The sequence below is a fragment of the Quercus suber genome, unplaced genomic scaffold (assembly GCF_002906115.3).
Source record: "Quercus suber isolate HL8 unplaced genomic scaffold, Cork oak 2.0 scaffold_439, whole genome shotgun sequence".
In the NCBI taxonomy this organism is placed as follows: domain Eukaryota; kingdom Viridiplantae; phylum Streptophyta; class Magnoliopsida; order Fagales; family Fagaceae; genus Quercus; species Quercus suber.
The window spans coordinates 324,056-351,397 of NW_027069890.1; the positions used below are offsets into that span (position 1 = coordinate 324,056).

The 27,342-nt window shown below is 33.7% G+C and overlaps 1 pseudogene; it reads left to right on the forward strand.

Moving 5' to 3' along the window:
* Positions 1-342: 342 nt before the first annotated feature.
* LOC112001912 (cellulose synthase-like protein G3) lies at positions 343-26,732 on the forward strand (annotated as a pseudogene).
* Positions 26,733-27,342: the final 610 nt, after the last annotated feature.

Genomic DNA, 27,342 nt, shown 5'->3' on the forward strand with positions numbered 1-27,342 from the left:
GTCATCAAACCAGCTATTGTGAGACTTATCTTGGCTATTGCAATGAGCTGTAATTGGTCTCTAAGGCAACTTGATGTGTCAAATGCATTCCTCCATGGTTTTCTTAAAGAGGACGTTTATATGGAGCAACCTCCAGGGTATGTTGATTCCACATATCCATCCTATGTCTGCAGATTGCATAAATCACCACTGACATATCCATTCTTGCTTTGCACATGAATTGGTATACATGTCATCATCCTTGATAGAACAGTCAATAATTGCTCCACGTTTCTTCTGAAGCTATTTAAATGTACCCATCTTAGATATTATCCCTGCACACAATACTTCACCACCACAAAAATGGAGGATCAAAGACTAAGAGGGTTCAGAACAAGTTCCATAGCCTCTAACCCTCCCCTTCACACATATAGACATGCACGTCGCACAACCTTGAACCTTGTGTTTATGGCAATTTACACTTATGCTATTTTAGCCCATCTTCATCACAATGCACACAAACTCATCCAATCCACCACCTTTGTCTCCCTCTTTATCACCCTTTCCTTCTTCGTCTCTGATATTATCCTTGCCATCGTTTGGGCTATGCAGCAATGTTTCCGAGTGGCCATTATTTATCGTAGTGAATTCCCTGAAAACCTTGAAATGGTAATGAAGAAATCGGATTTCCCAGCACTAGACGTGTTCATATGCATAGCAGATCCGTACAAGGAACCACCAATAAGGTTGGTGAGCACGGCCTTATCAGTCATGGCTTATGACTATCCAACAAAGAAGATTTCGGCATATGTATCAGATGATGGTGGTTCACAGCTCACTCTCTTTGCTTGCATGGAAGCTGCAAAGTTTGCAAGCCATTGGTTACCACTTTGTAGGAAGACTAAAATAATAGATAGAAGCCCAGAAGCCTATTTTGCATCAAATCACTCATGGTCATCTGATGCTGAAAAGATTAAGGTAATAGTATTGAGTAAAGCCTTTGGGCCAAAAGGCCCAAAACTTTGTTATAATTTCTTAAGTTTATTTACTGTTTTTTAAAAGGATTCCTAAGTTTTAACCCAAAAAAAAAAAAAAAAAGTTTCCTAAGTTTCAGGCTTTCAATTTTTTATCAACTCTCACATAAAGAAAGCTTCTAAATATTAAGATATTATCTTTGTCTCACTTTTAAATATTATTTCACTAAATAAAAAAAATTTAAAAAAAAAAAAAAAGGAAGCATCATTGCATGTACAAAGCATGTGTGATGAGGTTAATATGAAATATTATTTTCCAATTAAATGTTTAAATTCAACTATGTAACTCTATTGTAAGTATTATCTTACCCAAAGATTTTTAAATTAATCATATGATTGTATTGATCAAATGTTTAAATTAATTATGGAATCTAAAAAACTCAAAGAAGTGTACCTAAGTTTAGCCCAAATCTTTTTGCTACTCTAATATTGGGCTAAATTTTACTAATGCCTCACCTTTTTTTTCCTCTAGCCAAATTCTACTTTTCTTAATGAATTAGATTCATGTTACTTGTGTTTCTCCGAAATAAATAAATTCATGTAACTAAAATTTTTATTATTATATAGAAATGTTGCACTGCTTAATATTTATTGTAGGGTCAGTTTTTGTAGCCCAAGCCCAAAAGATATGGGTTGAAGGCCCAGGGAACCCAGGACAATAAATTTGTAGAGAGTGGGCGAAAGAGCTAGGCTGGTTATGAAGTAAACAATGGTTGGCTAGGTTACTAGCAGTGATGATAACATGAACTAATGCTTGAACAACTCCACGAATGAATGTCCGAAGAGATGTTTTATTAAGTGAATAGTGATTACAACATTCAGAGTTACAGTAAAACTTTTCTCTTCCTTTTTCTCTCTCCCCTCTGTCCTCTATTATCAGGGACCCTTCTTCTTTATATAGCATCCTCTCCTGTCATCTCCATCGTCCACCTGTTCTTCATCTGCATATCTACTCAAGTGCATGTCATGTCATGTGTCTACTTTAGTTCTTTGTGAGTGGCGGTAGCCGAGATTACACTGTTCAGGAGTCTTCTCCACATAAATGCAACCAGAAAAGCTGTTGCAGTGCATTAAATACGGTGGTAGCAGCTTTTCCTTTAGATATTTTTTAGTTCTGATCATCTCCGGATCCACCCAGAATTTATCATTATCATTGGGATTGTTAGGAAGACTACTCGGACCTTCCACACGTTTGTTTGATCAAGGCTATTTGTGGCCGAGGAGTAAGACGTCTTCGAACCAGTGATGACTTCTTCGGACGGTACTCACCCTTTACTTCTGGGCTTCCTACTTTAGATGGGCCGTCCCAACCACCTATTGCTCCTCAGAAATATAATAGTCCTTAACAGGGTGTCCCGGACCCATTAAGTAGCTTTGGGTTTTTTCCCCCCACATTTATTAACAAAAAATGAATTATATCCGTACATAATTTCTAGTGTAATTTTTGAGCAAATTTCCAGGTGAATCATTTGCGCTTCCCAAAGAAATTTCTCTTTTTGTTAGCAATTATATGTAAAATTCGATCCTTTATAAATTGTTTATAATTACCATATAATTTCCAAAGTTTCAAATTAAATTTTTTTTAAAAAAATATTTAAAATTAAGTCATATAGTTTCCTCAATTTCAAATTGAATCTTGGACATTTAAAATGGTATGAATATAAAATTCACAAGCAAACAATAATTTAAATGGATATAATTTTAAAAAGTTTAAGTATTGATTTCAAACTAGAAAAAGTATAAGTTTAAATTTCCAATAGTCTTAAACTTAATGAGAATGAGCTTGGTGAGAGAGTGTAGTTAAGTGTGTGTATGTGTGTTTTTAGCAATTAGTTTGTTTATCAAAAAAAGAAATTTGATACAAACTTTATTTTCTATATCTTAACTTTTCCATCTTCCAATTAAACACAAATATAGGAAATTAAAATCTCTTTTATATCCTCAGTTTTTTATCCACACACCTTTCCATTCCAACTAAATAGCCCCATTTTCTATATAAAAGCCAGGTGCAAATAACATTTGTCTTCCCTTTTAAGGAGAGACATGTAGCGCATATACTAGAGAAACCTGATAGTTTTTCAAAATAAATTGAATCTCAAATTTTAAAAAGAACTCCAAGTACTAATTGCATCTTGTATGATATGCCAAGAATGTAATGACTGCTCGTAATATATTAATTGATTAATTAGCTAAGTTTATTAATTAATCAAATTAACATGCAAAGCGCGTGGTAGCACAAACAAATCACAAATTAACTAAAGTATGCAGTGAAAAATAAATTGACATGGTAATTTGTTTACGAATGGGGAAAACCTATACGGCAAAAACTCACCAGGTAATTTTAAGGTCACCATTCTCGATAATCCACTATTATTAAAACAAGCGATTACAAGTAAAAAAAATCCTAGTATCATGTACCGATCTACAGTTGAACTCTTACTCCAATACCTAATTGGACTTGTTCTGTAGTGACAATCTCTCCTTTTCAATGCACGGCTTCTAGTACATGACTAACCAATTGTGCGGATCCCAATACACGACTTAATCATCAACTTGAGAATGATGTTGGTTGCAAAGTTTTTTAGTTCATCACATGATGAAGATCAAGAAATTCATTAGTCACAAAACCCTACGGTGTACAAACACAGCAGCTTCTTCAAGAAAAAGATGAACTAAGGTAAATTCTATCTCCAGTTACAATTTGCATGAATAAGACTTTGCTCTACACTTGTGCAACTGTGCTACCTTTGACGGCCCTTAAAATAATCCTTATATATGTATAAGTTTTTGAGAAAAGAAAACTTAAACACATACTCACGGATTGGATGCAAAACAGAGCTAAAAATATGTTTTTCATAAACCTCGATAGATAGCCATCTATCGAGGTAGTTGTCGAGCCACAGGTTTCAGCAGCTTTTAAACCTCAATAGATGCTAGCTGTCGAGTTTTAAAATCCAGTACTTCATTATTTGATTCTTGGACAGATTTGCATAACTTTAACACTTGAACTTGAAATTTTAGTTCTTGAAGCATTAAACACATCCTAGATCTACCAAATTACAAGTAAAGTGCATTTTGTCAAAAAATTAGCCAATTACATAAAATAGTAATATATGTTCTTAACATTGAATCATCGATGTCCTAACATTATACATTTTTTTTTTTTAATAAGGAAATTTGCACCATATGTTAAAACCAAACAGAAGAAATTAAAATTAAAATAAAAAAGAAAGTACTGCTGCTATTTGTTTGTCCCTGACAACATGTCAATTGGCCGGCAGAAAAAAGGACCAACAAGACATACAAAATAACAATAACAAAAAGGAGTCATTCATGATTCATCTACCCCTTCTCTTCATTAATACTTCACCTACCCATTCTTTCAAACTTCCGTTTCTCCTTTCAAACTTGTCCCATCCAAAAGTTAAATTCATTCTTCTCTTTAGTTTTACTTTTAACTTTAAAAGTCTCTTACATCACACTCTCTTTTTTTTTTTTTTTTTTTTTTTTTTTTTAGTTTATTTACTGTTTTTTAAAAGGATTCCTAAGTTTTAACCCAAAAAAAAAAAAAAAAAAAGTTTCCTAAGTTTCAGGCTTTCAATTTTTTATCAACTCTCACATAAAGAAAGCTTCTAAATATTAAGATATTATCTTTGTCTCACTTTTAAATATTATTTCACTGAATAAAATAATTTATTAAAAAAAAAAAAAAAGGAAGCATCATTGCATGTACAAAGCATGTGTGATGAGGTTAATATGAAATATTATTTTCCAATTAAATGTTTAAATTCAACTATGTAACTCTATTGTAAGTATTATCTTACCCAAATATTTTTAAATTAATCATATGATTGTATTGATCAAATGTTTAAATTAATTATGGAATCTAAAAAACTCAAAGAAGTGTACCTAAGTTTAGCCCAAATCTTTTTGCTACTCTAATATTGGGCTAAATTTTGCTAATGCCTCACCTTTTTTTTCCTCTAGCCAAATTCTACTTTTCTTAATGAATTAGATTCATGTTACTTGTGTTTCTCTGAAATAAATAAATTCATGTAACTAAAATTTTTATTATTATATAGAAATGTTGCACTGCTTAATATTTATTGTAGGGTCAGTTTTTGTAGCCCAAGCCCAAAAGATATGGGTTGAAGGCCCAGGGAACCCAGGACAATAAATTTGTAGAGAGTGGGCGAAAGAGCTAGGCTGGTTATGAAGTAAACAATGGTTGGCTGGGTTACTAGCAGTGATGATAACATGAACTAATGCTTGAACAACTCCATGAATGAATGTCCGAAGAGATGTTTTATTAAGTGAATAGTGATTACAATATTCAGAGTTACAGTAAAACTTTTCTCTTCCTTTTTCTCTCTCCCCTCTGTCCTCTATTATCAGGGACCCTTCTTCTTTATATAGCATCCTCTCCTGTCATCTCCATCGTCCACCTGTTCTTCATCTGCATATCTACTCAAGTGCATGTCATGTCATGTGTCTACTTTAGTTCTTTGTGAGTGGCGGTAGCCGAGGTTACACTGTTCAGGAGTCTTCTCCACATTAATGCGGCCAGAAAAGCTGTTGCAGTGCATTAAATACGGTGGTAGCATCTTTTCCTTTAGATATTTTTTAGTTCTGATCATCTCCGGATCCACCCAGAATTTATCATTATCATTGGGATTGTTAGGAAGACTACTCGGACCTTCCACACGTTTGTTTGATCAAGGCTATTTGTGGCCGAGGAGTAAGTCGTCTTCGGACCAGTGATGACTTCTTCGGACGGTACTCACCCTTTACTTCTGGGCTTCCTGCTTTAGATGGGCCGTCCCAACCACCTATTGCTCCTCAGAAATATAATAGTTCTTAACAGGGTGTCCCGGACCCATTAAGTAGTTTTGGGTTTTTTCCCCCCACATTTATTAACAAAAAATGAATTATATCCGTACATAATTTCTAGTGTAATTTTTGAGCAAATTTCCAGGTGAATCATTTGCGCTTCCCAAAGAAATTTCTCTTTTTGTTAGCAATTATATGTAAAATTCGATCCTTTATAAATTGTTTATAATTACCATATAATTTCCAAAGTTTCAAATTAAATTTTTTTTAAAAAAATATTTAAAATTAAGTCATATAGTTTCCTCAATTTCAAATTGAATCTTGGACATTTAAAATGGTATGAATATAAAATTCACAAGCAAACAATAATTTAAATGGATATAATTTTAAAAAGTTTAAGTATTGATTTCAAACTAGAAAAAGTATAAGTTTAAATTTACAATAGTCTTAAACTTAATGAGAATGAGCATGGTGAGAGAGTGTAGTTAAGTGTGTGTATGTGTGTTTTTAGCAATTAGTTTGTTTATCAAAAAAAGAAATTTGATACAAACTTTATTTTCTATATCTTAACTTTTCCATCTTCCAATTAAACACAAATATAGGAAATTAAAATCTCTTTTATATCCTCAGTTTTTTATCCACACACCTTTCCATTCCAACTAAATAGCCCCATTTTCTATATAAAAGCCAGGTGCAAATAACATTTGTCTTCCCTTTTAAGGAGAGACATGTAGTGCATATACTAGAGAAACCTGATAGTTTTTCAAAATAAATTGAATCTCAAATTTTAAAAAGAACTCCAAGTACTAATTGCATCTTGTATGATATGCCAAGAATGTAATGACCGCTCGTAATATATTAATTGATTAATTAGCTAAGTTTATTAATTAATTAAATTAACATGCAAAGCGCGTGATAGCACAAACAAATCACCAATTAACTAAAGTATGCAGTGAAAAATAAATTGACATGGTAATTTGTTTACGAATGGGGAAAACCTATACGGCAAAAACCCCACCAGGTAATTTTAAGGTCACCACTCTCGATAATCCACTATTATTAAAACAAGAGATTACAAGTAAAAGAATCCTAGTATCTTGTACCGATCTACAGTTGAACTCTTACTCCAATACCTAATTGGACTTGTTCTGTAGTGACAATCTCTCATTTTCAATGCACGGCTCCTAGTACATGACTAACCAATTGTGCGGATCCCAATACACGACTTAATCACCAACTTGAGAATGATGTTGGTTGTAAAGTTTTTTAGTTCATCACATGATGAAGATCAAGAAACTCATTAGTCACAAAACCTTACGGTGTACAAACACAGCAGCTTCTTCAAGAAAAAGATGAACTAAGGTAAATTCTATCTCCAGTTACAATTTGCATGAATAAGACTTTGCTCTACACTTGTGCAACTGTGCTACCTTTGACGGCTCTTAAAATAATCCTTATATATGTATAGGTTTTTGAAAAAAGAAAACCTAAACACATACTCACGGATTGGATGCAAAACAGAGCTAAAAATATGTTTTTCATAAACCTCGATAGATAGCCATCTATCGAGGTAGTTGTCGAGCCACAGGCTTCAGCAGCTTTTAAACCTCAATAGATGCTAGCTGTCGAGTTTTAAAATCCAGTACTTCATTACTTGATTCTTGGACAGATTTGCATAACTTTAACACTTGAACTTGAAACTTTAGTTCTTAAAGCATTAAACACATCATAAATCTACCAAATTACAAGTAAAGTGCATTTTGTCAAAAAATTAGCCAATTACATAAAATAGTAATATATGTTCTTAACATTGAATCATCGATGTCCTAACATTATACATTTTTTTTTTTAATAAGGAAATTTGCACCATATGTTAAAACCAAACAGAAGAAATTAAAATAAAAATAAAAAAGAAAGTACTGCTGCTATTTGTTTGTCCCTGACAACATGTCAATTGGCCGGCAGAAAAAAGGACCAACAAGACATACAAAATAACAATAACAAAAAGGAGTCATTCATGATTCATCTACCCCTTCTCTTCATTAATACTTCACCTACCCATTCTTCCAAACTTCCGTTTCTCCTTTCAAACTTGTCCCATCCAAAAGTTAAATTCATTCTTCTCTTTAGTTTTACTTTTAACTTTAAAGTCTCTTACATCACACTCTCACTCTCTTGGTCTCAAAGTATATTTGCAGCAAAATAAAATATTTTAGTAAGTTGACACTGCCAATTTTTACTGTTGAACCGGCCGGTTCCTAATTATTCCCAGTTTTTAGTTCTGGTTTTTATTCATAATCGGACAGGATTAGTGGCCCGTTTTCTGTTGAACCAATCAGACCAGGTGATCCAATCCGGTGTTTAAAACCATGGTCAACATGATTTTACTAGACTTGTTTTAGTAGATTAGTTTAATTCACAATTTTCCTTTTTCAATATATATATATATATATATATTATTTAAGTGTTTAAGTAATAAAAATCGTAGATAAAATTTAAAAAAAAGAACATGTTTGTTAATAGTGTTTAGTAAAGAGTATTTGAGTCATATAAGTGTTTTTAACATTGCATTTTAATTACACATCATAGGTGTTTTTCAATTTTTTAGTAATTGTTTTGAGCAGCAAAATAGCATTATTGTAATTATTTTGAAAATTGTAGGACCTACATAATTTTGACAATATATAAAACAATTTTTTTTAGAAACAAACCAACTATTGAACACACACACATGCACTTAATTGTGTGTGTTTACATTTTTGAAAAAAAATGTTATAGATATATGGCACTAAACACTTTTTTTTTTTTTATGGGTATTATGAATACTCAAAATACATTTTTTTTTTCACTACAGTTTTTAGATCATAATTTTCACATTAGTTTGAAAACTAATACCTAAACACCGCTACCAGATGGACCATCCTTCGGCAACAATTTTTTCACAATCATGAGTTTTAAGAAAGAGAAAATAAAGCAATATTAGTAATGGATTTTGATGGGGACTAACTTAGAAAGATATTTGTCCATGATGATCGTCCACAGTCATTGCGTCTACAATCTGACCATGTCCAGAGAAACCTTAAGAGAAGGATAACAAAAACATTGTATTCAAGAAACAATACAAGTCCCTTTGGAATAGGTTTAGGTAGGTCATCCACAGTGCAAACATAAGGACGACCAAACAACACTTGGTGAAATCTACAAAAGGACTTTTCATAAACTTCCTATGATCATACCATGATGTATTGCTTTTACTACGTGGAAGAAACTCCTTAGACTTCGCTTCATATACCCCATTTTCTCTGTTAACTGCCCATATCATCCATGATGATAGTGGATCCAAACAATTAGATCCACGACTAACTTTCTATAAAAGGAATAAATCTTATTCACCCAAGGTAAGTTCTAACTATTCACTATTTTTCATCCTTGTGTCCTAGAAAGAAAACTGACTTAACAGTCAAAGGGTCCTTGGCCGGGTCACACTAGTCACTTTTGATAGTTTTTTGTTTCTTTTCAGGATCCATAACCATCACCATAGTCCGAAGCATTCTAGCCTACTATTTTTCAAGTATCATCATATTCAAAAGAGAATCAATAACTACTTTAACAGCAAATTTATTCTGAAATTTGTTATGAATAATATTGTGTTTGGAGCGCTCTCTCTCTCTCTCTCTTGAGGGATGGAACCCCTTAACCTATATACGAATATTTCTCCTCTCAATCTTTATATATATATATATATATATATAATTTGATAGTTACACTAGGAGGGAAAATTTTAACATTTCACGTATTTGTTGAAAATACTATAAAGTGCCAGTTGACGCATATTTCTCTCTTTCTAATCATTGCATAAAGATATATTAAGTTATTAAACACCAAAGACAAGTGAAATTCAAATAAAACTTACAATAGTGGCAGGATACATCACAACTAGGATACGTACATGACATTTTGTCATTCGATTAAATGATTGCATAAATTGCAATAAGAATTAAGTATTATTTATACCTAGTGCACAAAACTCACTTTTGAAAAGGTTGGACAAATTATAGTAGGAAACTTTATTTGCAAATGTTTGAAAAGCCTAATTATTTTTGGCGACCTATCATTTTTGGAGGAAGGAACTTGTCATTGCACAAATGCTCGACCTCTAGTAAATCAATCTTTCTAACTATGATTATTCTTTTTTCACTCTTTCAATTCTAATTTTTCCACTATTAAGTGGGAAATTCTAAAACATAGCCTCTACCTTATTCATATAAAGAGAGAATATGTCATTTGAACTATTAATTCCCTTTTAAAATTATTTTCATAGAGAAGATTTATTCATAGATCTTTAATTTTTTAAATTAATGGGATTACCTCATTGAAAAAGTTTTATAAAACTATGACAGGCATTGGCATTGAGTGTGCCAAATGCTAAATTTTTAGAATTCAGCACACCAAAAACAAAAAACCATACCTCATGAGATGTGTCAAATTCCAAATTTGTTACAGTACAATTCTAATAATAGCATTGTACGGCAGATGTTGTATTCATTTTTAGTGTATTTTTTTAATAAACTTTCTCTCTCTACTCTATTAAAAATATATTTAAAAATAATAAAGAAAAAGTATTTAAATAACGCAGTAAAATAATAGAATATGTGATGTACGTTGTTTTGTAAAGTGGTGTTAAAATAAAAAAATAAAAAAAAACTTTTTGATGTGTCAAAATATCATTTTTTTACATTGCCTAATACTATTGTTCCCATAAACTTAATTACATTCTTGTTCTTAACAATGTTACAGATAATGTATGAAAGCATGAAAGTCAGGGTAGAGAATGTTCTTAAGCGTGGGAAAGTTAGCGAAGAGTATATCATTAACGAGCAAGAGCACAAAGCTTTTAGCAAATGGACGAGTTGAATTTACACGCCAAGATCATTCGACTGTCATTCAGGTTTATTTTATGAGTAATGCTATAGAGACATAAAAATGCACAACTTTGTGTTATAACTCGCCACATGGCCAGTTGTGGGTGGTAGATATGTAATGCTGGGCCATATGGGAACAAACTTCCACCACTCACAACTCCCACGTGACAAGTTGTGGCACAAAGTTTTGCATTTTTATGTGTCCCTATCATTACTCTTATTTTATCAAAGGGTTAACTATTTGTGTTGAAAAAGAATATTCATTCTTAACAATGCTTTTTTATATTTTTTTTTTTATTTTTTATAACTCTTTGACAATGTTAGGGATGCAAATTTTTTAATAATCTTTTTAAAACTTGCTAAGATGACAAATTGTAATTAGAATAATATCATTTTCAAATAAACTTATCACTAACACCACCTATATTATACATCTCTCACAAGAAGTTAGATCAATAGTTGTGAAAAAAAATTTGTATTCCTAGACCTTTTTCTTCATTTTAAAGAAATTAATCAAAGGGTGCTAAAAAAGTAGTAAAACAATTTAGTTTTGGGCATCTAATTCCTATGGTAAAATGGTTATTCCTTTTATCGTTAGGTACTTAAAACTTTAATGGCCATCTAATCTATTGGCTTGTACCATGATCAGGTCTTATTAGAGAGTAGCAAAAACAAAGATATCACGGATCATTTGATGCCAAATCTCATCTATCACTCTAGAGAAAAGAGCAAAACTTCCTTCCACCATTTCAAGGCAGGTGCCCTTAATGTCCTCGTAAGCCTTCTTATATTTGAGCCAAAATGCACTATGTTACACATGCTACTACTTCTTTTATGGTTATTTTTTTTTTGCTGTCTTTTAAAGCTTCGAGTCTCGGCTGCCATGACCAATGCACCTATAATCCTAACCTTGGATTGTGATATGTACTCCAATGATCCATAAACACCTCTTTGTGCATTGTGTTATCTATTAGATCCTAAACTTCAGTCCAAAATAGGATATGTTCACTTTCTTTAAATGTTTCATGGGACCAACAAGAATGACACTTATAGTGGTGAATACAAACGAAGTTTTCAAATTAATCCAATGGGTATGGACGGACTAGTGGGCCCAAGTCATGTTCGAACCGGTTGCTATTTCAATAGGCAGGTTGTCTTTGGAGGTCCATCAACTTTTATTTCACCAGAAATCACAGAAATTGGCCCATAACATGTAGTGGACAAGCCCATCCAATCCCAACAAATTATGGATTTGGCACACAAAGTTGCAGAATGCAATTATGAGAACAATACAAAATGGGGATTTGAGGTAAGCCTATTAGTTTGTTTCTATACCCCTAGCACATCAAAGTGAGTATTGATTCTAAAAATAAAAAACCAAAGTTAGTAATGAATCTGTTATGCAATTTAGTGTGCATTTCAATTACTTTTTTCCTTATTTTTTGTTAGCTTATTCATTTGCTTATGTTCAATTTATAAAATCATTACTTTTCCTAAGTATAACTATATTTTTGTATCCTATGGAAGTATTTAAGTGGTGGGCTCATTAGTCCGGGATGTGACATACATGCGGAAGTCTTAAGTTCAATCCACCACATTAAACAGTCTATTGGATATCTAAAGTGTCATGGGTAGGGATTGGAATAGAGTGGCTAAAGGCTAAGATAATACTTTCTTATATTAAAAAAAAATATATAAATGTATACTTTTTTCCAACTTTCAAGAAATAAACAAATAAAGTTTTCAACAAAAAATTAATCCTATTCAAGTATCATGTAATAAAATAATAATAAAAAACCTTAGGATTGAATTCTTATTTTCATCTAGAAAAAGTTGAATGTCTTACATGGATTAAATTCTTAATTAAGCAAGCCTAAAAAGTCACTGTATGGTTTATATTTGTGGCCCAAACCCCAGAGGTATGGAATATGAGCCCAACAAGCCCAATACAATGAATTTGTAGAGAGTGGATGAAAGAACTGGGCTGATAGTGAACTAAATAATGTCTAACAAGGGTACAACCGGAAAATAATTGCAAGAACAAACTTGAAACTTGAATGAATTGTTGTTCGAGGAGACAAATTTCCGTTTATATAGTTCTTAGAGCTACAGTAAACCTTACTTCTCTCTTCCTCTCTCTCCTTTTCGATCCCCCTCTCATGAGAGGTCCATTACATTTATATAGTTTTCTTTTTGTCTATCTTCATCATACACTTGTTCTTCATCTAAGCATCCACTTGAGTATCTGAGGCTGCACTGTTCATGGTCTTCTCCACATAAATGCTGCCAGAAAAGTTGCTGTAATACATTTAATGCGGTGGTAACAGTTTTTTCCTTAGATATTTCTTTGTTCTTATCATCTTTATACGTATACGAGATTCATTCTTATCGTTGGAATTGCTTGGAAGATTGCCCAAACCTCCCAAGTATCTGCTTGACCAGTATTCTTCATATCCGAGAAGAATATACTCCTCGGACTATATTCTTTCATCACTTCCTTGCATGGTTCTCCAGCCCGGGGCCTTTTCCAATCATTTGCTCCTCCTCGAACGTACTCATATATTCAAATAGGGTCCAAGGCCTAATATATAAATTTGGGCTTTTATCCCCACAGTCACATTCTAGCAATGTATTTAACTAATTATAACTTCCTTAAAAAAAAAAAAAAAAATCTAATTATTCTTAAAATCTTTTATTTTTTTATATTATATATATATATATACATATAATAAATATTTAAAATTTATCTTCTTGAAATTTAATTAGTTCAAAAAGGCTTAAAAATTTGGTAAGTTAGTCTGTTACTTGTGACTCTAGCTTAAATGAAAACTTTTTAACCTGAAACATTTTTTAAAATTGTTTTCTATTTTTTTTTTTTTTTGGTATTTTAAGCGCTAGAGAACTTTAGAAAAAAAAAAAATCTTTTTTTTAATTCAACAAAAAATTTAAGAGAGAGAGAGAGACACTATTCTTTAAGAAAATTGATTTTTTTTTTATTTCTATTTAAATTAGTTTTTTGCCTTAGAGCACTCACATCATTGGGAGTATAATAGAAATGTAGGGTTAGGATTTGTGGTCCAAGTCCAAAACAATAAATTTGTAGAGTATGGGTGAAAGAGCTAGGTTAAGTATTGGATTGACAACAACGAGTCACAACTTTCAAACACAAGCCAACATAAATTTACGCGTAAAGCCTGAAAATTCGAAAAGCTATATTATTGTTTATCTGATGAACAAAGGTTTTAAGGTTACAGTCAAGTTCTCTCTTTCTTTTTTATTCTTTTCTTTCACTCTCCCTTTACGTTAGGAGCTTCTTTCCTTTATATAACCTCCCTTCTCTTCATCTCCATCGTCCACTTGTACTTTATTTGTGAATCTACTTGAGTATGTGTCACGTCAAGCACCTTCTTCAGCTCTGTGTGAGTGGCGGTAGGTGAGGATACACTGTTCAGGGTCTTCTCCACATAAATGCGGCCAGAAAAGTTGCTGTAGAACATTAAATACGGTGATAGCAGCTTTCCCCTTAGATATTTCTTCATCCTTATTGTCTCCCAGTGCACTCAGAGCTTATCTTGATCAGGAGGAGTCCTCGGAAGATCATTTTGACTTCTTATACGTTCAATTGATCTATACTATTCTCGTCAGAGGACTATAACCTCTTTGGACAGAAGATGACCTCTTCGGATTGTAATCATTCTTCCCTCTGAGGGTCCCACTTCCAGATGGGCCTTGCCCTTACCATCTCCTTCTTCTCAGTCGCACAATAGCTCTCATATGGGCTCTCGGCCCATTATGTTGGATTGGGCCATTTTCCCCCCACAAGAAAAATGTGTAAAATTTATACATTGTTGCCTAAAAATGACCCACATTAGTGATTTATAATGTGTAAATTTAGAAGTTTGTTATAGTAATTATGCAAATTTACAGTAACGCTATTCATTTTGCATTTAGTTTTTTATTCTTTCTTTACATATCCCGAGAATGAAAAAAGAAAATGGATTGTAGTTGTGTGTGAAAAAGTATAAACAATTAAAAAAATCAAGAAAAATTGATATTTTAATAAAATGTAGTGTAAAATAAATAATTTAATATGGATTTTTTTTGAAAAATGAGTATGTAAAAAAGAAAATGTAAATTCTTATCCTAAAATAGATTTAAAAAAAAATTGTATGAGCATATACGAATGCTATTATGTGTATCTATGTGTGTGCATTCACGTTTTCAAAGCACAAAAAAGTTCTTTTTTTATTCATCATTTCTTTCTGAATTGTGTAAAATCATTGACAAGAATTAAAATATCAATAACCTAGCAATTTATTTATAAAGTGATTAGAACTTGTATTTACTCTTCTCGTTTCTATATTTCTATTATTATTATGCATTTTCAATAATAAATTCTTACAAAATAAGACTATGAAATAAAAATGAATATGGTTTTTGTCTTAAAAAAAACTACTTGATTTTATAAATTGTAAGGAGAATAACTAAAAACAAAGTTAGAATCAATTATAAATTATTCTAAGAATTTAAAATAACATTAAATTCAATTTTGATAAATTGATAGATTTAAAATGTATGAAGAAACAAATATTAATTTTGTGTATTTTCTTTTATTAACATTTGTTAATATTGAATAAATACTAGTTTTATTTTTCACTGTATATTTTGTTTTCGATTTTAGCATAATTTTCATTCTTGAATTCTAAATTTCTTTAGTTCATACGTTGGCCCCCCTAAACTAAATTTCTAATTCTGCTCTTGGGACCATGTGAAAGTAATAGTGCTACAACCACAACTTGCCACCTTAGCAAGTTGTAAAGAGGAAAAAAAAAGTGTTCCCTCCATGTTGGTATTTTTCAATTAGGGAATTGACTCAATTGATATGGGTTGTAGTTATCGGAGCCATGGTTCGTCTTGTACGTGTTTCTCTTCCTTGGAGCCTATGGACATGATCTCCTTGAATTTATAGTAGAGGGTTCTACAGTTCAAAGGTGGTGGAATGATCAAAGAATGCGGATGATAAGAGTACTCTTATGCAACCTGTTTGCATTCCTAGAGTACTTTCTCAAGTGTCATTTCCACATACGGTTTTAGTTTGACCAACAAATTTGTTGATGATGAACAAAGCAAAAGATATGACCAAGGTGTTTTTGACTTCGGAGTCCCATCACCCATGTTTGTGCCAATAACAATGGCAGCAATAATCAACTTAGGCTCATTTTTTATGGGGCTCACGCAAGTTTTAAAAGGAAGCAATTCGGAGGGATTATTTGTGCAGATGTTTATCGCAGGTTTTGTAGTGGTGAATTCCATGCCAATCAATGAAGCTATGGTCTTAAGGAGAGATAAAGGAAGAATGCCACTCAAGATTACTACAATTTCTACATGTTTGGCATTGGCTCTCTATGTTCTAGCTTCACAGCTTCTCTTCCTCTAAGGAATTGGGTTTGTATTCTTGCTGTTAAATTAGTGGAAAACTTCATTACTTGTATGAAATTTCAAGTATGGAACTTGGTGGCCTTCGTTTGGGGCTACTGTAGAGACAAATAAAGAAGAATAATAAAAGTAATAATTTAGAATATATATAGTGTAGGGTCACAATTTAGGGCCCAAGCTCCAAAGAAGAATTTGATAATAGCCCAATGAGCCCAATACAATAAATTTGTAGAGAATGAGTTAAAGAGTTAGGCTTTAATGAAGCTAATAACAGCTAGTATAGATTTAGAAGATGATCAAGTAAGAACAAGACTTATCGGATTGAATAAATTCATTGTCCGAGGAGATAATTCAGAGTATAAATCAATATCACTGTTTATAAATACAACTTTGATTACTACAGTGTTTTTTTTTTTTCCTGCCCTCTCTCATGGTAGGTCTTTCACATTATATAGTTCCTTGCAGACCATCTTGATCCTACATTTATTAATTATTTAAGCCTTCACTTGAGTGCATGTCTCATCAAACATCTTCTTTGGCTTTCTATGAGTTATGGTGACTAAGACTGCACTGTTCAGGAGTCTTCTCCACATAAATGCGGTCAGAAAAGTTGCTACAGTGCATTTAATGCAGTAGTAGCAGCTTTTTCTTTAGATATTTTTGAGTTCCTATCGCTTTTATACGTGCCTGAGGCTCATCCTTATCGTTGAAACTTCCTAAAAGGTCACCTAGATTACCCAAATACAAATTTGATCAATATTCATCGTATTCGAGAAGGAGTTCTTCCTCGAACTATATTCCTCCATTCTTTCCTTATGTGATTCTTAACTTTGGGGCATCTCCCAATCATTTGCTCCTTCTCAGACATGCCCATGTCCTTAGATAAGGCCCAAGGCCTAATATACAAATTTGGGCTCTTAATCCCACAATAGCCCCTCAAAATTTCAGTTTTTCCCTCGCATCCAAGGAGAAAAAGTGGAGTTTTGATTTGCCTCAAAATTAAGGGCTAGGATTATCAAAATCTCTGAATTTACACGTGTGGGAGTATAGTTTTGTGCGCTTCATAATTGCTACTGATGTTTCAAAATCGGTGAAGCACCATTAATTGCTCCAAGCGGCGTTATGTTCCTTGCATCCAATCGTAAGGTATTAATCCGACGGTTGATATTTTTCCTCAGGGTTTGGGCGGGATAACTCCCACTCATTCTTTACACTCTATATAAAGCCTTGAAGGAAATCATTTTTCCTTTACTTTACAAACTCTCAAGCTCTCCAGCGATCTCAAGCATTCAAATTCACAAGATCTGTTAAATCATTAAGCTTACCATTCATGTTTCCCTAGAAATCTTTGAGAGTTTTTCTAAAGGTTTCGAGGATCATCACTCACCTTAGTTCACATAAGTTTCGATTTCTCCGAACCTTTCTTTTTCTCCTCGGTTAATCTCCTCGGCCATCAAATTCTTATTTCCCCAGTTGTCATTGTCAATATTTTCTCCTTTAATTTGTCTGAAATGGGTAGATTTATGCATTTAGTGGACAGCCCTACCAAGATAGAGATCTTTAAGAAAGAATACCACATACTGCAGGAAGTTGCCCTGCGGTATTGTTCCCTAGAAGAAATAGTAACCAACCGAGAAGTAGGAGAAGTCATAATCCCTATGATAGCTTTCATAGAAGGGGGAATGACTCTCTCCATGGGTAGTATTACAAGAGACTATCTCCGCAACCATAGGATATGCCCTCACCAATGCGCACCTAACCTTTTTAGGATCCTAGGGAGTATTGATGCTTTAAACAAGCATCTGGGCTTGAGGCTCACCTAGCACAACGTGGTCCACATGTACGAGTATCACAAACAAAAAGGGGCGGAATTTTACCTCAAATCCCGATCTGATATTGTCAGACTCATCTCCTGTCTTCCCAAATCTAATAAGAGGATGAAAGATGACTATCTGATTGCTTCGGGGGCGTGGCATGATGGTTTTCATTGCCCAACTGAAGAGGGAGAGCCAGGTGCGACATCCTAGATTTAGGTGTCCTAACAATAGATTTAGGCTCTTTAGTCTCAGCCTTGTTTTACTTCTTTTTGTCTTGTTTTTTTCGTAACAATGGATTTTAACTTTTTGACCGTGCTTTGTTCTTCTTTGGTGTTAACAGATAGAAGGCACATAGCTCCTCGGCTCAGCTTGACTAACGTTGCAGCCCTCAACTAATTGCTGAGATCCAAAATCTTCATAAGTGAAGACGGGTAGTTTCGTGCCGTCCATCTGATTTTAGACTTCCAGCCCATTTCAGAGATATTCCAAGAGGTTAGCAACGCCATAAGAGCGGGTGACCAACGTATAGCCCGAATTGACGTGTCTCGGCCCAATTTTTTAGCTCCGTACGATCTTCCACCAGTAGCATACCCCTTTCCACAAAGTGGTCCTCTGATCATCCCATCAATTCAACAAGTTACCCTTGAAGTAGCAGCAACCAGAGAAGGGTTGCTTCATCTAATTCCTCACTAGAGGAACAAATTGACAAGTTTTGTTTTGAAGAGGAGGTGCCTCGAAAGGTGCAAGTGATTCCCCTCTCAGACGCCGAGGAAGAACCTGACAGGTAATCAAGCGTCCACGCACCAGTTCTAGTAACTGCTCTTTAGGACGATACCTCAGAGGAAGAAGAAGAAGATGGGATGGCTCTGAACAAAGGGAGCAAAACTTTAAAGGAACTTATGGCCATGAGAAATCAAGTGTCCACTTCAAAAGAGGCCAATAAGTCCCAAGTCCTAGCTAACCTTCCTCCTCCTCCTTCTCAAGTTCCTAAAGACCTCAGACTGAAGCCATTTCCCTAGATGAAAAAGAAAAGCCCAATTAGGCTTTGGAGGAAGGCGAGGTGGGCCCCCAAAAGGGGAGAAAACAACAAAAAGTGGCCAAGGACAACCAGGACAGGAGATCCCCATCCGTTGAAAGCCGGGATGAATCTCTTGGGGCTGATATGCCCCGACCACCGTGCACTTGGTCCCCTAGGCTAAAGGTTGATGGTGCTCCCATCCTTTGGGATGCCACGATCCGAAGCGTCCAAGGGGGGCATTCAGGTCACCTTGCTAAAGCCCTAGAGCAGCCACTTCTTTTGCTAAAAGATATGAATGCTTACAGGTGTTTCAAGTAGCCTGTGGTTTAGTCTACCTTTCCAATTGAATACTTATTCAATTTTATTCATTCTTTCTCTTTGTCTTATATAGAATTCTTATGTTCTTGTTACGCAGATTACCCAATAGGTTTTCGTGGCCGAGGAAGGGGTTAAGGATGCCTGCAACGAGACTAGGGCAGAGGCCCAATCTCGGTCCGAGGTTGAGAAAGTGTTGGGGAATCTTAGGCAAGATCAAGCTCGGCTGTCTGAAAAATTGAAAAAGGCGATTAAGGCCAAGGACAGTGCTGATGCAAGACTTAAGACTGTAGAGAAGCAGGCCAAGGATCAATGCCAAAAGTTGCATGTGACTGAAATTAACTTAGCCACAAAAAGGCAACTGGTAAAAGAACTTCAGGCTGAACTTTAGAAGGCCAAGGAGGCAGCTTAGTTAGCTAAGGAAGCGGCGGAGGCGAAGAAGTCAGCATCTTATTTGCTTGCGTGGAAGAAATGCAGATAAGGTTGGCCGAGGAACTTTTAGGGGTTTGCCAGGAATACTACAACGTATCATAGGGCAAGGCCCTTGACACTGTAGGAGTCCCAGCAGACTCCGTTTTGAGGCAACCTGGGAGCATATACTATCATCCAAAAATTCACGAGCTCCTAGGTTCTAATCCTTCTCCTCTTGAGCATCTTCCAGAGGTATTAGAGCAGCCCCTTACAAGCCAAACTGCTCTTACTCTTGCTGAGGCTTCAAAGGGATCCGGCTAGGCAGAGGACCAGGGCAAGGAAGCTGAGGGAGCTCAAGATAAGGAGAAAGTCCAGGAGAAAGGAGCTACTTCCAAGGAAAAAACAAAAGAGGCTAAAGGTAACCAAGTTGATCCTAAAGCCAAGGATGTTGCTTCTTCTCAACCGAGCCAAGCCATCGATCCTCCAGCCTCCAAGGCCAAGATTTAGTTATTAATACTTTTTTTAATTTTTTTTTTGAACTGTTGTCATTGAGTATGATGTATTTTCTCTCTTTTTGATTAATGAATGTACTTCTCTTTCTGTCTCTCGCGTCTTTATTTCATATACTTTTAGACTTTTTGTTGTTGCAAATAATTTTGAACTATTGTCACTTTAGTTTCAATAAGAACCATCCAACAATATTACTCCGTTGATAATACAAGTAATTTAGCTCAGTGCCAATGAAGGCTGATTCTAATAAAAATAAGCAGTGAACCTAGTAAAGACTAAAAGAAGGAAATACCTTTTACATTTATCAATACTTGAATAAATAATCAAGGATTTTACCTTATTCAGATTTATCAAACTGAGGATTCAGTCATAGACTTAAACATTTATAGAGTTGTCATTGAGTGTTTAATTTCACCCAAGTATGTGGTCTGAGGAACCTAACATGACTTAGGAGTTGTTTAACACTTATAGAAGTTGTCATTGAGTGTTAACCTACTCATATCATCCGGTCCGAGGACTTCAGGCATGATTGAGTTTAAGTTTAAACATTTATTATAATACCCAAATTTTTGTTTTTATGATTATCACAGTACCTAATCATTTTAATATAGAGTTGTTGTACTATATGTGTGTGCACAATAAGATGGGTGTAGACAATTTTGTGGAGCTACAAATAGCTAAGGAAATTAAAGTTTTAGTACATACAATTTGGTGCGGCAATTAAAATAGTAAATAAATAAATAAAAGATGAAAATTTTTTATGGGCTTCTTAGAGACTAAAGATATAAACTTAAGTGGATTTTAAACTCCAGCCCACTAGCCCACCAAGCCCACATCTCTGATGTGTTAAAATATAAGTTGAAGGAAAAAATAAATTAGGGTTTTCATAGGAAGGGTTTTTTTCAAGGAGGCTAAGAGGTGTTTTTTTTTTCCCTTAGAGTTAGAACACATACAATTGAAGAGGCAATCAGATTGTTCAAAGTATAATTTCTCTCCATTAGAAACAAAGAATTAAAAAGTTAGAATCTTATCATGGAATTTCAAATCTTAATTATGAATATGGCTTTAACGTTTGGGGTTATATATGTAAGGTAGATTTATCGTTTTTCTTGGGTTATATATATATATATATATATTAGAGGATGGCTTTAAAGACCTCAATAAGGTTAATCCAAAAGCTACTGAATCTTTAGAGATAGTTGCATTTTGGAAATAAAAGAAGATGGCTTGAATGTTAGGATGGCTTTAAGCCTTTAACGTTGTTTCGTTGGGATATATATATATATATATAATCCTAGATTTGAGCCACGGATTTTCAAGGATTTATGGTTATGGTATATGTCTTCCTCCGGATATGTACATATATAATATATTTGAAGTCAATGATTTTGCCACGTTTCTTTGATTATATATGTTAGAATGAGAACAATACAAAATGGGGATTTGAGGTAAGCCTATTAGTTTGTTTCTATACCCCTAGCACATCAAAGTGAGTATTGATTCTAAAAATAAAAAACCAAAGTTAGTAATGAATCTGTTATGCAATTTAGTGTGCATTTCAATTACTTTTTTCCTTATTTTTTGTTAGCTTATTCATTTGCTTATGTTCAATTTATAAAATCATTACTTTTCCTAAGTATAACTATATTTTTGTATCCTATGGAAGTATTTAAGTGGTGGGCTCATTAGTCCGGGATGTGACATACATGCGGAAGTCTTAAGTTCAATCCACCACATTAAACAGTCTATTGGGTATCTAAAGTGTCATGGGTAGGGATTGGAATAGAGTGGCTAAAGGCTAAGATAATACTTTCTTATATTAAAAAAATATATATAAATGTATACTTTTTTCCAACTTTCAAGAAATAAACAAATAAAGTTTTCAACAAAAAATTAATCCTATTCAAGTATCATGTAATAAAATAATAATAAAAAACCTTAGGACTGAATTCTTATTTTCATCTAGAAAAAGTTGAATGTCTTACATGGATTAAATTCTTAATTAAGCAAGCCTAAAAAGTCACTGTATGGTTTATATTTGTGGCCCAAACCCCAGAGGTATGGAATATGAGCCCAACAAGCCCAATACAATGAATTTGTAGAGAGTGGATGAAAGAACTGGGCTGATAGTGAACTAAATAATGTCTAACAAGGGTACAACCGGAAAATAATTGCAAGAACAAACTTGAAACTTGAATGAATTGTTGTTCGAGGAGACAAATTTCCGTTTATATAGTTCTTAGAGCTACAGTAAACCTTACTTCTCTCTTCCTCTCTCTCCTTTTCGATCCCCCTCTCATGAGAGGTCCATTACATTTATATAGTTTTCTTTTTGTCTATCTTCATCATACACTTGTTCTTCATCTAAGCATCCACTTGAGTATCTGAGGCTGCACTGTTCATGGTCTTCTCCACATAAATGCTGCCAGAAAAGTTGCTGTAATACATTTAATGCGGTGGTAACAGTTTTTTCCTTAGATATTTCTTTGTTCTTATCATCTTTATACGTATACGAGATTCATTCTTATCGTTGGAATTGCTTGGAAGATTGCCCAAACCTCCCAAGTATCTGCTTGACCAGTATTCTTCATATCCGAGAAGAATATACTCCTCGGACTATATTCTTTCATCACTTCCTTGCATGGTTCTCCAGCCCGGGGCCTTTTCCAATCATTTGCTCCTCCTCGAACGTACTCATATATTCAAATAGGGTCCAAGGCCTAATATATAAATTTGGGCTTTTATCCCCACAGTCACATTCTAGCAATGTATTTAACTAATTATAACTTCCTTAAAAAAAAAAAAAAAAATCTAATTATAACTTATGGGTGATCTATAAATTTAATGTGTAATGCGTAGATGGGCTTCAAATATGGATCGCTTATTGAGGACCACTACATGGGTTATCGGCAGCGCTGTGAGGGATGGAGGTCTTTATTTTGTAAACCAAAGAGGCCAGCGTTTTTGGGTGATGCACCAATCACCCTCATTGATGGGTTGAAGCAAGGCCAGAGATGGGTCATTGGCCTGATGCAAGTTGGGTTCTCACAATATAGCCCCCTAAGCTTTGGCACTAGGTCCATGGGACTTATCATGGGCCTTACTTATGCATATTATTGTGCGCTACTCGGTTGGCTTATTCCATTCACCATATATGCCTTTCTCCCTCGATTAGCTCTTCTCAATGGAGTTAGTGCATTCCCAAAAGTATGTATCTAAACATTTTACAAATTTCTTGTCATTACTTTGGGTTATATATATATATATATATACATGTGACCCATGTCATTACATAAATGTTAGTATTTGAAATTATTCACTAGGCCTCTCCTCTTTTTTTCCTTTTTCTTTTTTCACCTTTATTTGTTAAAATTTTGATGTGTCAGTGCATGTTATTTATTAATATTAACGGATTTATTGTTTTTATATCAATAAGTCAAAGGACACAAAATTATTCACTATTATTACTTAGTACATGTCAAAAGCTTCATAATTTAATTGGTTGGTATCTCTTAATATCTTTAAAATATCAATGATTCAAATCTCCTCCCTCATTGTAACTGTCGAAGCTTAGTACACAAGACAAACCTACGTTGGGACTAGAGGGCCATGGCTCCTGCCCAATGCAAGCCCTTTTAATTTCATAAAATTAAATTATTTTATTGTAGTGGACCCAAGTCCCCCCACTGGCCCAGTCCAACGCCTCCCCAGTTCCCCCTCCAATCTTCTTAAAATCTTTTATTTTTATTTTTATATTTTATATATATATATATATATACATATAATAAATATTTAAAATTTATCTTCTTGAAATTTAATTAGTTCAAAAAGGCTTAAAAATTTGGTAAGTTAGTCTGTTACTTGTGACTCTAGCTTAAATGAAAACTTTTTAACCTGAAACATTTTTTAAAATTGTTTTCTATTTTTTTTAAAAAAAAAATCTTTTTTTAATTCAACAAAAAATTTAAGAGAGAGAGACACTATTCTTTAAGAAAATTGATTTTTTTTTTAATTTCTATTTAAATTAGTTTCTTGCCTTAGAGCACTCACATCATTGGGAGTATAATAGAAATGTAGGGTTAGGATTTGTGGCCCAAGCCCAAAACAATAAATTTGTAGAGTATGGGTGAAAGAGCTAGGTTAAGTATTGGATTGACAACAACGAGTCACAACTTTCAAACACAAGCCAACATGAATTTACACGTAAAGCCTGAAAATTCGAAGAGCTATATTATTGTTTATCTGATGAACAAAGGTTTTAGGGTTACAGTCAAGTTCTGTCTTTCTTTTTTATTCTTTTCTTTCACTCTCCCTTTACGTTAGGAGCTTCTTTCCTTTATATAACCTCCCTTCTCTTCATCTCTATCGTCCACTTGTACTTTATCCGTGAATCTACTTGAGTATGTACCACATCAAACACCTTCTTCAGCTCCGTGTAAGTGGCGGTAGGTGAGGATACACTGTTCAGGGTCTTCTCCACATAAATGACTCCAGAAAAGTTGCTGCAGAACATTAAATACGGTGATAGCAGCTTTCCCCTTAGATATTTCTTCATCCTTATCGTCTCCCAGTGTACTCAGAGCTTATCTTGATCAAGAGGAGTCCTCGGAAGATCATTTTGACTTCTTATACGTTCAATTGATCTATACTATTCTCGTCAAAGGACTATAACCTCTTTGGACAGAAGATGACCTCTTCGGATTGTAATCATTCTTCCCTCTGAGGGTCCCACTTCCAGATGGGCCTTGCCCTTACCATCTCATTTTTCTCGGTCGCACAATAGCTCTCATATGGGCTCTTGGCCCATTATGTTGGATTGGGCCCTTTTCCCCCCACAAGAAAAATGTGTAAAATTTATACATTGTTGCCTAAAAATGACCCACATTAGTGATTTATAATGTGTAAATTTAGAAGTTTGTTATAGTAATTATGTAAATTTACAGTAACGCTATTCATTTTGCATTTAGTTTTTTATTCTTTCTTTACATATCCCGAGAACGAAAAAAGAAAATGGATTGTAGTTGTGTGTGAAAAAGTATAAACAATTAAAAAAATCAAGAAAAATTGATATTTTAATAAAATGTAGTGTAAAATAAATAATTTAATATGGATTTTTTTTTTTTGAAAAATGAGTATGTAAAAAAGAAAATGTAAATTCTTATCCTAAAATAGATTTTTAAAAAAAAATTGTATGAGCATATACGAATGCTATTATGTGTATTTATGTGTGTGCATTCATGTTTTCAAAGCACAAAAAAGTTCTTTTTTTATTCATCATTTCTTTCTGAATTGTGTAAAATCATTGACAAGAATTAAAATATCAATAACCTAGCAATTTATTTATAAAGTGATTAGAACTTGTATTTACTCTTCTCGTTTCTATATTTCTATTATTATTATGCATTTTCAATAATAAATTCTTACAAAATAAGACTATGAAATAAAAATGAATATGGTTTTTGTCTTAAAAAAAACTACTTGATTTTATAAATTGTAAGGAGAATAACTAAAAACAAAGTTAGAATCAATTATAAATTATTCTAAGAATTTAAAATAACATTAAATTCAATTTTGATAAATTGATAGATTTAAAATGTATGAAGAAACAAATATTAATTTTGTGTATTTTCTTTTATTAACATTTGTTAATATTGAATAAATACTAGTTTTATTTTTCATTGTATATTTTGTTTTCGATTTTAGCATAATTTTCATTCTTGAATTCTAAATTTCTTTAGTTCATACGTTGGCCCCCCTAAACTAAATTTCTAATTCTGCTCTTGGGACCATGTGAAAGTAATAGTGCTACAACCACAACTTGCCACCTTAGCAAGTTGTAAAGAGGAAAAAAAAAAGTGTTCCCTCCATGTTGGTATTTTTCAATTAAGGAATTGACTCAATTGATATGGGTTGTAGTTATCGGAGCCATGGTTCGTCTTGTACGTGTTTCTCTTCCTTGGAGCCTATGGACATGATCTCCTTGAATTTATAGTAGAGGGTTCTACAGTTAAAAGGTGGTGGAATGATCAAAGAATGTGGATGATAAGAGTACTCTTATGCAACCTGTTTGCATTCCTAGAGTACTTTCTCAAGTGTCATTTCCACATACGGTTTTAGTTTGACCAACAAATTTGTTGATGATGAACAAAGCAAAAGATATGACCAAGGTGTTTTTGACTTTGGAGTCCCATCACCCATGTTTGTGCCAATAACAATGGCAGCAATAATCAACTTAGTCTCATTTTTTATGGGGCTCACGCAAGTTTTAAAAGGAAGCAATTCGGAGGGATTATTTGTGCAGATGTTTATCGCAGGTTTTGTAGTGGTGAATTCCATGCCAATCAATGAAGCCATGGTCTTAAGGAGAGATAAAGGAAGAATGCCACTCAAGATTACTACAATTTCTACATGTTTGGCATTGGCTCTCTATGTTCTAGCTTCACAGCTTCTCTTCCTCTAAGGAATTGGGCTTGTATTCTTGCTGTTAAATTAGTGGAAAACTTCATTACTTGTATGAAATTTCAAGTATGGAACTTGGTGGCCTTCGTTTGGGGCTACCGTAGAGACAAATAAAGAAGAATAATAAAAGTAATAATTTAGAATATATATAGTGTAGGGTCACAATTTAGGGCCCAAGCCCCAAAGAAGAATTTGATAATGGCCCAATGAGCCCAATACAATAAATTTGTAGAGAATGAGTTAAAGAGTTAGGCCTTAATGAAGCTAATAACAGCTAGTATGGATTTAGAAGATGATCAAGTAAGAACAAGACCTATTGGATTGAATAAATTCATTGTCCGAGGAGATAATTCAGAGTATAAATCAATATCACTGTTTATAAATACAACTTTGATTACTACAGTGTTTTTTTTTTTCCTGCCATCTCTCATGGTAGGTCTTTCACATTATATAGTTCCTTTTAGACCATCTTGATCCTACATTTATTAATTATTTAAGCCTTCACTTGAGTGCATGTCTCATCAAACATCTTCTTTGGCTTTCTATGAGTTATGGTGACTAAGACTGCACTGTTCAGGGGTCTTCTCCACATAAATGCAGTCAGAAAAGTT